At 43.6% G+C, this 13,678-nt stretch overlaps 1 protein-coding gene across 1 annotated transcript in view; it reads left to right on the plus strand.

Annotated features, from left to right (window-relative positions):
* Window positions 1-8,146: 8,146 nt before the first annotated feature.
* Window positions 8,147-13,678, plus strand: part of LOC122398571 (monocarboxylate transporter 10-like) — a 109,566-nt gene continuing 104,034 nt past the window's right edge. The window contains exon 1 of the mRNA XM_043398574.1: window positions 8,147-8,243. The gene's annotated coding sequence lies outside the window, so the exon portion shown is untranslated. The remainder of the gene's footprint in view (window positions 8,244-13,678) is intronic.

A 13,678-nucleotide genomic window follows, 5' to 3' on the forward strand; every position in this document is an offset into this window, starting at 1 on the left:
TACTCCTATTTCCGCCCACAGTGTCAGTACCAATGCGTGCGCGTTGCTCGAAAATGATCGAAGTGGCAAGTGGAACGAGAGGTGATCGAGGGAAACAGAAATTTTTAAAACCGATTCTAGAATCTTATCGTTTCGATTCGGAAACATATCTGTGACAAAATTAACTATTCCGTCTATCCTCAGCTATATTTTCAATTCCACAAAACTTGGAGATCATTCACCCACGCTTTATATCATTTTTTTTAGTACTTCTCGCGCAACGTATCTGACTTTCATCGTCTCTGAACGCAGTAAACAATAAAAGATATACATATATTTCTATACGTCGATCGTTCCGAAGGCTTACTTACTGTCGGGGAATATACATACTTTGTACCACGTCTACAAATTTTCGAACAAAATAAAAAAAAAAAAAATAGGAGTAAGGGTCTTAGATGAAAGTTTTAGGTTCTACTAAGGTATACAATTCACGTCGAGGCTTTCCGTACGGTTCGCGGAGACAGATTATTTTTTACAGATACCGTAATTTTAACTTTACATCCATACCTACGATATACATCCCGAGGAGCTGTATTTTTAACGATTTTATCCGAGAGCATCCGTAAACAACGTGCATGGAGATATATTTTCAGACATAGGCCAAGTTGAGACAGTCATGGCGCTATTACTTTCTTTTTAAAGAACATTCGTTTTCGTATAAAAATCATAATTGTAATTAAATATAAAAAAAAAGAATGCATGTACGATGAGGCATTTTGAGTTATAATTTTATAAATAAGACCTTGGTTCTTTTGCAAAAAAAAAGAAACAGAATGCGTGCCAAAGAGGGCCTCTAGACTTTTAAAAACCGATCGAAACATGAACAACATGGCCTAACGAGAGCGAACGTTTTAAAAAGCAACAAACGCAAAGGATCGTTCGAACTTCTAACGAGAGTTCTTGAAATCTCGATACCGTAAAACAATAAGTAATAAGATTTCTAGATAGGAAATAACCGAGAAACCCCTTGGAGTGTTTTTACCGATCAAGTATTTTCAGATTAAATCGCGAATAGTCGTCGAAAACACTTCAGTTCGAGCGTATAATTTAGAACATGGCCGTCTTTGAAAGCGGAGTGTACTCCTCGCGAAGGAATCTCGAGTCTTTATTCAAACATATTCAAGCATGGACCACTTTCTGCATTTATGTACATGTTAATACGCGTACATGTGTATGTATATGGGTGTATATAGTTGTTATCAGAAATAAATGAATATTTGATGGCTCCACGTCTCGTGCTTTCATGTCACGTTTCAGTCTACCGAACAAATTCTCTGCTATTTTCAATAAATATTAATAAAGAACATCTTCGAGGGTATCTCTTCGTAAGAGTCGCTGCCAAACGATCCGGTCGAGTCAACTTCGCAGACGGAACGTTTACGACCGCGTGGAAAGCTCTCGGATTATGAAAGTTCTGGGGCTCGGTTAATTTTCCGGTACGGCATACAGAGTGGCTATCGATCGCGCTAACTTTTTCCCCGCAATGTGACGCAACGACACACCGTCCTGTGGCGAGACCAGTTGTCTTTTGGCCGAGGGAAACGCATTGCTGCCAGATCGGCTTTCGTTGCACCCGGGAATCCCTGCCCTTGAAGACCCACCACCGTCGAATCTGAAGATATCGATCATCGTCGACGGACACCGGGTATACCGTTCGCTTGCCAACTCTCGTTGCACGATCCATCAATCGACCAGACAAATTCTGATGGCAGGCTAAACTCGTTACCCAGCAAATTCGAGGCTGATGTACATCTGCCATGCAAACGTTCATTGTCTACCTTTTGTTCTATCAGGGAATATCGAGTGGCTCGCGGGATCGTGTAACCCATTGTTTTCACAAATTTTGGGAACTCGACTCCCAAGGCTAGGTTTAAGCAGGAAACTTTCGGTCTAACTTTTGGTCTTAGAGGCGTTGCAGAAAATATGTTTTGAAAGAAGATAGATCTGGCAAAAATTTTTAGGGGAGTGATTCTAGAGGCCAAAATAAGACGAAAATCAAGAATAGCAATTTGTTGATCGAGGCTTCGTTAAAAAGTTATTAACGTTTAAAGTTAAAAAGTGAGAAACTCTACTTTTAAACGTTGATAACTTTTTAACGGAGCCTCGATCAATAAATTAGTATTCTTGATTTTCGTCTTATTTTGCTCTCTAGAATCTTGTATTAAAATTTTTCCCTACGATGTCGAACACTCTGTATGTATTTCATGGATCCTTTCCAAAGATCTAACGCAGTATTAAGCATTTGTAATCAGAATTGATCAAGAAACGAAGGAAAAATCTGAAGGTTCTGTGGTGTGTACTGAACAATGATCTAAGAATACAGTTTGTTAAAGATGAAATTAGAGGAAAATGGCGGACCACAATAAGCTGGCGAGAAATACAATGCAACAATGACGGAGGCTAGAAAGAAACTGGCCGACAGGCCTATTTACTGGGTGAAAGAGGCGTCGTTGGGGCCTGTGTCGTGTCAGACACAGTTCCCGTGGACTTTGCGCGACGGAGGAATTTCGTTAGAAAATTGTGAAAAAGCCACGGCCATTCTGTGCACCGTCGAAAGTTACGATTTCACCCAAGTACCGTTGATTCTAACGATAGCTGGTCCGACGAATGCGCCCGGAGAGCGGCACGAACCGAACAAAGGAAACTTTCGCACAAAGTACGCTGGCGGAAAACACGACGTGCAACGTCTGGCTCGAAAAAAAGTCCGTAGGCATCGCGAGACGTGTCTTCCCGTTCGCTGTCGCGAGATATAAAATCGATTTCTTTAACCATAGTGGCTGGTACTGTACAAAATTTACGATACTTTAATATTTATCGACACTTGTAACGGTGTATTTATTTTTACCAAAGAAACGAGAGATACTTGACATATTAAGGAGTTTTAGCTTTGTGTTTGTTAACGAATTTCGATATGGATTAAAGGTCGAAGTGCAGGAGGGTAGTCAAATCGCCGCTGCAATCGGTTTCAGTATCTTTTTTCCTTTTCCCCTAATTGAAAGAGGATACAAAATTTTGCCAAGTTTCAATGAGTTCAGGAGCAGAGGGATGAGGATAGTTGGTGCCCCGAGGAAACTTTGGAGTCTTTTATCCGCCTCTACTCGTTTCCATTGAACAAACCAATTACTCTCTTCCCAGAGCTGTTTTATTAGCGTCGAGCGATTACGTAACAAACTTGTACCCGTGTACACTGAAATCCCTGGGAAATTATTTTTCGCTACGAGTTTTTGTTCGCTGCCTGTGCATCATAATCTTCGTAGAAAATTTAATATCGAGAGCAAAACGAATATCAAACTGTCTTCGTCGATGAGACCTACTAGTCCGAACGATCGACGAATTACAATAAAATACAAAATTCAAGTATCGTTAGGGTAGTCCATCAATTATTTGATCTAATAAGGGCGAGGGTTGAGCACAATCGAGGGTGTCGGGAAATCGGGGGATTTCTTTCCACCCTAGGGCAACAGGTAGGTAATAAATATATCGTGCTACCGTTTCTGGAACATAATGCCTAGATTATGTAACGTACATCTAAATAACAAATCTCGCGAACCTTTCGATGAATCGTGAACAACGATGAGACATATTATTTTTTATCTTCTGTGCAAGTAAAGTAGAAGGGTTGTTTCTTTCGAGTAAAAGAAACCCCATTTAATTTTGATGTGTTGTTTGTCTTCTGATAAATCAGAATTGTGTGCGATACAAGATTTATATCAAACGTTAAAACTGTAACTTTCTACGGACGCTGATGGCTTCTAAGCTGATACAATACGAAGCGAATGAAGTGAAAAAAGCTAACAATTCCGCTTGACTAATTAGACGGGCGCTATCCGATTACCTATTCAAACGGTTCGACGTCAACGCGAGCGAGTAATCGGTGCGAAACTATATCGCAAATTTGCCAATTAATTCGTGTTCGTTATCACGCATCGAGCCCCTCCGACTGCAGAGTCGAGAACGTCCAGGGTTTCATCGGCTCCTGCTGAAATCATCCGGGTTATCGGTAATCGAGACGTGGCCCGATATCGTTTTTCCCCGGACGTGCAATTAATCGACGTCGATCCTCGCGATAGCCTAAGAACGTGGATTTAATTGACGACAGCCCCGAATCCAGGAGGTCTTCGTCACCGTCGTACCGAGCTCGTCTAAAAGGACGGATCGAAAATTATTTCTATCCTTATCTTAATTTTCGTTTCGATCCGATCGAGAGAAAAAAAATTATCAATACGTTCACTGTCCATGACCCCTATATGGGTCATACCGCAGCGCTATTGGATACGCCGCTGAGAAACCGGACAGTGAACGTATCGTACGGAGTATCGGTTCCTGAAAATGCGAATAGCGTTCCCCGTCACGGTTAATCCGCGGTTCGTACTGGAACAATGTTTCGAACAATGTCGAATACCGCCTCCGGCGATCGAACAAAGCATCGCGATGCAGAAAATGGCGGTATTGTTCGCCGGAGCCCGGGGAATGATCGATCGGGTACCATTCTGTTCGTAGCGATCAAGATGGAACGAAGGTGTGTCGTCCGTCGCCCGGCAAGGAGTTCCGTTGTTCCGATCGATCGGACGCGAACAACGGGGGGGCTCGTAGCCGAGAATCACGTGGAATTTCGGCCGTTGGTACCCTCTCTGTTCGCAGGGATTAATTTTTTGCCCGAAAGAAACAAACGCGCAACACGTTGCGGAGAAACTTGTTTTTGACATCGAAATAAATTCTTGGGAGCGCAAACTTTTTCTATTTCGTCAGAATTTGTACACGCGGTTCGGGAATGATATTACCAGAGCGACGAAGTAATCCCGGAAGCTCAATTTTATGACGAGGATGGGGATCTCGAATGGTTCAAAATGCTCGAAAAAGACCGTCGAGGCGTCGAGCGTAAACGAGATTCTCGAAAGCCTAGGATGATCGATCCAAGAGCCTTACGTTCGAAATTTAAGCGCGACGAGGGAGGATCTAGCTGCTCGTAATTTGGTCGAGAGAATATGTTCTCGGTTTATCGCTCGACGTTGGTTAAAAAAAGTTTATCTCACGCCGTAGGAAAGAGAAGAGAACGTAAAAATCGTCGCCGCTGGTCCTTGGCGTGTTTTCCGGGGTCGTCCGGTGGTTCTCGGGAAAGAAAACCAGCCACGCAGCGATCGAGGGACCGCAAAGAACGCAGCCACGGCTCGGCACCGCGGCGTATGGCGCACCTCAACGCACCGCGATCGACCCCGTGTCTCATAATCCCGGCGAGCGTTGAATACGCTTGACAGCGGCCGAGGTAAAATAAGAGGGAATCGCGCGTGCAGGGGTGGAAGAGGCTGAAAGAGAGGACTAGGTGGCGGGCAAAGGCGGTACGGGGTGGGGGACGGACCGTGTGCCGAACGGGGTAGAAAGGATCGGGATGCTGCGGGCAGAGAGCACGGTTTCAGTCGCGCGACGGCTCTCGTCCCGGCCAGTCGATCGAGCTCCTCTCCGTCGAGGAGAGCCAACTCGCGCTCAACAGACGATGCTTCCGTCGAAACGACACGTCGATCGTGCGACGTACTCGCGATCCAACGATGTGTGATCGCGCGATCGGTCAGTGTGGACCCCGGGTTGGTGTCGAACCCCGCTTCAAATCGTTTTTCTTGCTCGCGTTCGAGGCTCGAGAGCTAGCAACCACCTGTGCTCGCGAGGCCAGACGTTCGCAGAAAACAGTGTCGACGGGGGTCCCTCTCGAGGATCGACTCGATCTTTTCGCGCGGCACGAGTCGACGGACGCGTTGGGTCGTTGGACGTGTCCGGTCTCGCCGCTAAAGAAAATTCAATCTCGTTGTCGCGGGTCAAGGTTTGCTGTTTACGTTTACGGCGGTTGAAACGCCCCTGCACGGGCGACGAGAGGATAAATGGGTCTCGCGAGAGCGGGTCTCGTGCCACGACCGTGTTCACGAAAGCGTCTACGTGCAAATTGATCGCTAATTAATAGCGGGAGTCGTCGACAACGCCGGGAACCTGGCCGACGCGACGGCCTGGAATCTGAGCGTTCTTCTTTGCGCGAAGCCCCGGGTCAAGGCCAGCCCCGACGCTTTAAAGGCGCGCGAAGGAAACTAACGCCGAACGCCGCGTGTTCTTGGGCCCGAATTTCCGTCGCTTAAAGGAAATCTCCCTTTTCCGAACGGTCCTTCATCGCCACCCTTTGACGCGCAATTTTCCCAGGAAACGAGACACCTATTCTTCCTCTTTCGTCGGTCGCCTTTCCGTTTTCCAGGCCAACGTTTCTGTTAGCTCCGGTAGCTCGAAACGTTGTACTGTCGGAACATTTCATTTTATGCACCCGCGTTGACCGCCATGCTAATTTAATATTTCAGGCTAGGAATACTGCAAAATACATATTAAAGTTTCCGAGTTTGCGGTCGTCTTTAAAAGTATCGATTCGAGACTAATCTGCATTCTCTATAAATGTATTATGTCCTGGGTCGTGTTACAAGTATTTTTTCCCATTTATTGAAAAAAATATTTGAACGATCTCTTGTCGTTATTGAACGCCCGTTTATAGAGTTTTACAGGTATCGAAATAAATGATAATCCGCGAGGGCGTTCGTACGCAGAGAAATATCTTCGAAGGGTGGCTTTGGGTTCGATCGTTTGGGAATAATCTACATAATTAACACGCCGTCATCCCATATCGATGGCTATGAAAATAATGACAAAAGGTTGATCAGCAACGTTTAACGCAAATAATGAATCACTTGTGACACGACTATATCCAGTATCATTAAATTTGACTCGACCAAAATACGCACCATTAACACGAGTAATTGTCTCTCAAAATGGTGTGCTTCGTATTTATAAAATTCGATGCTTCTCGAATCGTCCAATTATCGATTAAAACCATTTTCTGTTCAGAAAGGCGAAATGAAATTCAAGTTACGATCCTCTTCAAAAACGAGACTTTGCTATTTCGAATCTTGAGCGACAAGCGCATCTCCAATTGTCTCCAGTCGTTGATCATTCGTCAACTGGTGTGGTTCTCACCTGTCCAATTTATTCACCTTCCCTATTGTGGCCAGGTGTCGAGATACTGTCATAGTAGCAACTCCTAAGTCTGTTGCAAGACCTCGAGTTGCTGTTTGTTGGGTTAGTTTCCACCGTGGCTCTTCATCCATCTTTCTCTAAAACGAATACGCATCTTCTTCGAGGCCCATTTTTCACATTCCTAAAACGAAATTTTTCAAACCATCGAGCACCTCTGTCGAATTATTCTTTTTACCTGCCTCGATTGCACGGGAGCCTCGGTTTAAAAAGTATTCGCAATATTTTTATTCTTTACCTATTTATTTAATGACTTTATTCGATAAATAAAGCAAAGCAAACGTATATCAAACAGTGCGAAAGGGCGAAGGTCAGCGAATAAGGTTGTTTTGCAACCTAACACAAACTCGTACAAAAAAATAAAGAAATAATAATAAAAAACGATGCAATAATCAAATAAAATTGGAGAGCACGGGAGCGTCATAAATATTATACAGCACAGTCGATATATTACTTTACGTTTACTTTATTAATCGCGGTCAATCTGCGACTGATCGAATATCGGCTCGTTCATGTGGTCGACCTAATAAATGGTTCGTTACCGTCACCTCTGACGTGCAATTTTTTTATGAATCGAAGTATCAATTTTTCTTTTCACACGTTGCGAGTTCTTCCGTGAGAGCGAAATTTTTACTTGCACGAGACCATTACTGTTCATCGACGATTCTTTTTCTTAGACGATTTCATTACGATACAATATTTTTTAACAAGAATTATAGCGTTTTATCTTCTACAATTAATTCGAGATTGGGAATAAAACAGCTTCATTTAATACGATGGCGTTATAACGCGAACGGTTTTATAGGTTAGGTTTCCACGGCTTTGCACGCGGATTTTCGCATTGCTGATCCCTCTCCCCCGATAAAAAGTATCGTGTTTCGAGGAAACACGGTTAAGCAGACGATGGCCTCGCGAGGAAGACCCGCGATCGCGCGCCAAATTGATTTCAATTGAATGGGAAATCGTGTTGTCGTTTCAGCGACAAAACGCGAGCCCGGCTTCCAACGGTCGAACGCTAGTGTCTTAAGCACGGTATTCCTTAAACTCTCAACGATACGTTGACCCGTTCTCAAGTGTCGAGTGTTCGCAACACGTTGCTTAATAGGATTTTCTTCTCAAAGGTTATTGCTTCCTGGGACAATAACAAGGTTAGTATCTTTCAACTATTACGTAAAACTAGTCGCGCGAAAACTTTGGCATTTGGCGTTTTGGCGCCAACGCGACGCCATTTAATCTATCACGATTTCGACTCCTAACCTAAGCAAATCCTGGCTAACTGCATGAAACACGGAACGGAAGTTTCGAAGTTATAAAAAGCATGGTTAATTTTTAGAGCCAAGCTACGGTGTTCGACTTCGTATCTTGTCGAACGTAGAAAAGAACAGCGAACGAAGGACAAACAAAAATAACACAATGTGAAACTTTCGTCCAGATCAGGTTACGCTACGCCGTCTGGTCGACGTTGCGTTTCATGGTGTGCCAGTAGCAGAAACGACTACCATTTACGTATCTAATCGAAAATGATTCGCAGCTGTCCAAGCATTGCTGTATCTTTGAAGCCATTAGCTCCAAGTTTGTTAAAACTTGATTATTCTTTTCGCTGAATTGTATCAACTACCAAAGTTCGTAGAGTTTACTTAAGCCCCCGTGTAGTTTATTCGAGTTTTTTAAGTAACGAACACTTCCATCGAGCGACAACGTCGTTTTAGCCGACGATCTTTCAAGTATTTTCAACATCGTGCTTCCGGAACTACGTTTTTCCAAACTATCGATGTCCTAACGCAAACTTTACGCTACGAAATTATCGAAGTTAAGCGGAACAAAGTTCGGGAAAAGTTAAAGTGTCCAAAGTTCAGCGAGTAAAATGTACTGTTTGTTGGAGCTAATTATATTATGGTACAGTTTAAGGCCGTGTGCTTGTAACGTTGACGCAAGCTGAAATATGGTCGACCATGGAACTGGTTAATGGATAACTTATTGTTAATTCGTTAATGACGGAAAAGATTTCACGAAACAGGGAAACGGAGAATGAATTTCCAAGAATGAAAAACAGGTAAAAGGGGATCGTGCGCTCGTCGTACATTAAAGTACGTGTACCTTCCGCGTCTTCGTGTCGTACAGTGGCTCTTCGTGTAATACGAAGACTTAAAAGTGGTCGTGGCTGTAATATTGGCCTTGTTTCCGATGTCTGCCTAGCCACGATCTTCCGTGAAATTCTTTCGTCGTCCGTTCGAGTAACGTATACCATCGGGGAAAGAGAAAAAAAAGGAGGCCTGCTGGCCATTATCGAAACGAAAATATCGACCGTCGAAAGAGATAACGTCGGTTATTTCGTTCCAACCTGGAAATTGATACAACTAGTTTGTTCCCTCTCCACATCGGCGTGTCGGGGTTCTTTTAATTATTTCGTACACGGTTACAAAAGCGAGATTTTAATTTGCATCAACCGCGGATCGCACGCAATTCCATGACGATATTAAATTCGCAAGCTGTATTTTAATTAAGCCACGGCGAATGATTTGCGTTTTTTCAATTTGGATGCTCGCGGTGCGTTTACCGTTTCGTGTGTTCGAATGTCATCCGTCCAGAGTACGGTTCTGTTAAGTCAACGACGAATTTTTTTTCAGAATTTTAAAAAACGACGAAACCAGCAAACGTTCGACGAGTATTAGTTTGTTGTAAATAAATCTTTGCGGCCGATCGAACGTCCTCGAGAAGATTGTTTCGCAATCAGTGCTTGAATTGTATTGGACCATTGAATGGGCTCGAGTATAGACGGGAAATATGCCAGGAAAAATATAAAATTCATAGTTTTCTGCGGAGGGAAGTGCATCGTCGCGCAAAACAAAAGATACCTGGAAATACAATTTCATGGAAAATCACTGGAAAAACACTCGACCGTGGCCGTCCAATGAAATCCTAATTATTTATTGAATTGGCCAAAAACTTCGCGTGGATTTTGACGATACTAGCTTTCAGGCGCTCTGAAATATTTACAACTAATTCCCGTTCAAATTTTCGATTATTTAAAAGCAAATATTTAAAATATAGACGGAACATCGATTCTTCACTATGCTATAATTAAAACTGTAACTTGATATTTACCCGTAACGAAAAAGCTAGAAAAAGTATTTAATGAAGGCACGTGTTACCAAGAATACAATTCCACATAAAACAGGCCACGGTGATAATCGAATTTGCTGTGAAGATTTCATTATCCAATATATCCTTTCCCTATCATTAGAATGACAAATAAATATTTTCAGGTTAACGAATGTAAGTTGACGTAATGCTTTTTCTAAACCTAACCTCAAAAGTATCCTGCCTGGAAGCTCGAATTACCGTACAACTTTCGACATTGGCTTTATCGAGACTTCAGGGAAGAAAAACAAGTAATGTTCGCCAGCGGCGTCATCGGGGATAAACTTTTTCGGATAATATTTTCGCCGTGTCGTCGATAAAACAATTCCTGTCCGCGTCGGTGTCATTACAGGGAAATTGGGTTGCGTAGTTTCGCCTGGCGTTGCGTGGGTGGAGCGCCCTCTCTCCTCCACTTCCGTTTTATATTGTTCCCCTGCTCTGTTTCCTTCTCGACCCTCTCTTACGCTCGTTTCCGGTCGCGTTTCGCGGGCTTGAAAGTTGGCACAATCCACCTTGACACCGCTCTTCGCGTGTAGCGGTCAGGGGAAATTAGGTTCCCTAATTGTTGCATTACGCGGACACGGGGGTGCAATAACGAAAGGCTGCAGCTGAGCCCGTGGCATTAAATTTCGACGAAACAGATGCCGCGCTTCCGGTTGCTGCATCTTTTTCGTCGCTGGGCCAGTTTGCCTCTGCTTTGCGATAAACAGCAGTTCTTTCGACTCGTTCGTGCTTGGAATTATGAAAAACAGTATACAAAGTTGCTCTTTTTTTTTTAAATGTAAAAACTGTTCGCCGGAAAAGCTACAAAAATTAATTCACGAGACGTTCGAAAAATTAAATTACAAACTTCCACGAGGTTACGAAAAATATGTACTGCGACAAAATACTAGATTGCCTCAAAACGTGACGCGTTTACGAATAAATAAATTTAAAAAATAATCGAGCTACCGCGGATCTCGTGTTTCGAAGTATGTACTTTATTAAAGGGAATGAACGCTACGCTTTTACCAGACTGTTAATAACAATATTAATGAATTAAAGTGAAAGTGTCGAGACCTAGGAGCTTTTTACGTTAACGCGCTCGTTCTCCCGAAAATGGTCGTTAAAAAGGCTGCTTTCCGTGGAGACGAAAAAAAGAAAAAAGAGAAAAAAAAGATGCCGGCAATATATCCTGGCCGACGCATTTTTAAGCTGGGAATGGCCACGTTGGCCCGCCACACGTTTATTCTGGCCCGTGGACCGCAATGTTCGTCGCGTTTTGTTTCGTTATTTTTCTACCATCGCGTTTTTACTTATTATACAAGATATGAATGGTAAAAATATCCTTAGCAGCTTTTTTTTTCACCCCCCTGTTGCCACGGCTTGGGATACAAGGATTTCGCTGCGGTCGTACTCGTTTTGCGAACACCGTTGCTACTTGTCCCCCACGAGAGCTTTATACTCTGCATTTTCTTCTACTTTCTAAATAAATTTCTGCAACTCACAGAAACACGTACGTTGCTGATATTAAATATATATCGTATGTATGTACATCATTAAGACAACCATAGATCCTAAATAGCCTGCAATTTGCAGTTGATTTTTATAATAAAATAACTAAATACAGGGTGTTCTACCATCCCTGTAATCATGTAAGGACAAAATATACCGACGCGAACATTTTCTTCGATCATTCGTAACTGGAAAACAAAGTTCTTGCATGCATTTCCGAAACACCCCGCAATATTCTATGGAAGGGGGTATCCGCAAGAATCTCTGCAGTACTCTTTCGCCTTCAAAGTTTCATATCCATCTAATCACGACAGAATATACTGCGGTTTTGAAAGTTCAGGGATGAGCGAATAGTTTCTTGCAGTTTTCGTGAACTTTCGCGCGCCGATTTTCGCGGCGTATGAAATTAAAGTTGGCGGGCCACAAGACTTTTCACCGGGGGCTCGTTAATGTATCGGAAAGAATTTAATCGCAGGGGTCGGGCAGACGACGCTAAATTATATCAAAGCCCTTCGGTTGCAACGGGCCGTGAAAAGCACATTCCATGATTCGTTGAGTCAGAATGCAAAAAGAAAAAAAACAAAAAAAAAAAGAGCGACGCGCATCGACAATATCGGTGACCCCTTTCGCGAGGGCTCGTGCATCGACCGAGGTAAACTGTTTTCCTGTGAAGCAATTTTGGCGTCGAATCAGCGTGATTCGGAAAAGCCTGGGCGCTGTTTAAACTGCCGCACCGCGAATCGTCTATTTTGTAACGTTTCAGGCCGAAACTTTTTTCCCTCGGACGATCGTGTTGTCGCGTCCTTTTTCCCCCCTCTATCTACCGTTCGATCGAAAAGTTTTCGCGCGACAGACAAGCCGAGAGCGATTGTCAAACTTGGGCGTAAATTGTTTGATATTGTTGCGTGTTAAAAACAGACGTTTGCGTTCGTCGAACACCCCGCGCTTTCCAAGCGAGCTCGATATCAACAAGTGTAGAGACCATCTTCGATACTACTCGAATACCGGTTCGTTTAAAGCGAATAAAATATCAATCGAGAAACGATATTAGCTCGTACACTAAATATCAACACTACGCGTGACGTAATGATAAGGAAAAAGGTGCAATAGCGTTGATAAAATCAACGCTTTAATTCCATTCCCGTGAATTTCGCTTATTCCGCCTAAATAGACAAACTTCTGCGGAGAAAATTGATTCGCAAAGCCGCTCGTTTCATAATTACAACTTCTTCCGCTCTTGGGGCCGAAGAGGAAGCGCGGCCACGGCTCGGTGGAATTGCAAATTCGTTCGTTAGTCGATTTTCTTTTATTCATCGAGCATAACTAATTTCCCGGCAAGTTAACCGTCGCAGTTTCCGCGAGCCGATCGCGACTATGGCGCCGCTCACCGGCAACCGCGAGAATCTGTTTTCCATTAGCTCGACGTGCTTGTCTGCGTTCCCGTAGTTCGACGGCGCAGTTAACACGCGTGTAATCAAACGCACGAACAAATGACCGGCGTTAATCGGGCTCACGAAATTCTGCGGGAACCGACACGACAGATTCTTTCGGTGCTCGAGAGTCCCGAGAGTAATCGATTTACCCCGTCGGAGAAAGGATGACATAATTCGCTAAATTAATTTCGTTTAATTTCGTTTCCCCCTCGTTCCGTCGATTTAACGGATTAATTCCCCGAGTTACCGGCAAGAGGGACTTTAAAACCGACACCGAAGCTCTTTTCGCGCTGCGACGCGGTCGCTGTAATTTGCGAATTTAGAATTACCTTTGATCGTTCGGTATTCGAATTACGCTTACGAGCATCCCCCGCTCGATACGAATTTCCACTCGTTTTCCACAAATTTGTTCCATCGAGGACGAGCGTCGAAATCTGCTTTGGCAATGTCGAACGACTCTCGAAGGTTAAGTTCAAAGACCGATAACCCTTCGAATATCTTTAACCGAAAATGTG

Source organism: Colletes gigas, unplaced genomic scaffold (assembly GCF_013123115.1).
Source record: "Colletes gigas isolate AHSC1104 unplaced genomic scaffold, ASM1312311v1 Colletes_gigas_Sc00011, whole genome shotgun sequence".
Classification (NCBI taxonomy): domain Eukaryota; kingdom Metazoa; phylum Arthropoda; class Insecta; order Hymenoptera; family Colletidae; genus Colletes; species Colletes gigas.